The following is a 216-nucleotide window of genomic DNA, read 5'->3' on the forward strand; positions in this document are numbered from 1 at the left end:
ATGACAACATAAATAAAATATGAAAAACTATTCTCCCGGTTATTGAAGACCAACCAATTTCCCTCTCTCCTTCCCCCCTCCCCTCCTCTCTCACCGACAATTCTCTTCTTTCCCTTCCCACTCCAACAAGTAGCGTAATATAAAAGGAACGGCAATATAAGAGGAACAGCTCAGTATCAGACTGATCCTCGCCCTGATGTAGTGGACTGCAAGGTT

The sequence above is a fragment of the Trachymyrmex septentrionalis genome, unplaced genomic scaffold (assembly GCF_001594115.1).
Source record: "Trachymyrmex septentrionalis isolate Tsep2-gDNA-1 unplaced genomic scaffold, Tsep1.0 scaffold218, whole genome shotgun sequence".
Classification (NCBI taxonomy): domain Eukaryota; kingdom Metazoa; phylum Arthropoda; class Insecta; order Hymenoptera; family Formicidae; genus Trachymyrmex; species Trachymyrmex septentrionalis.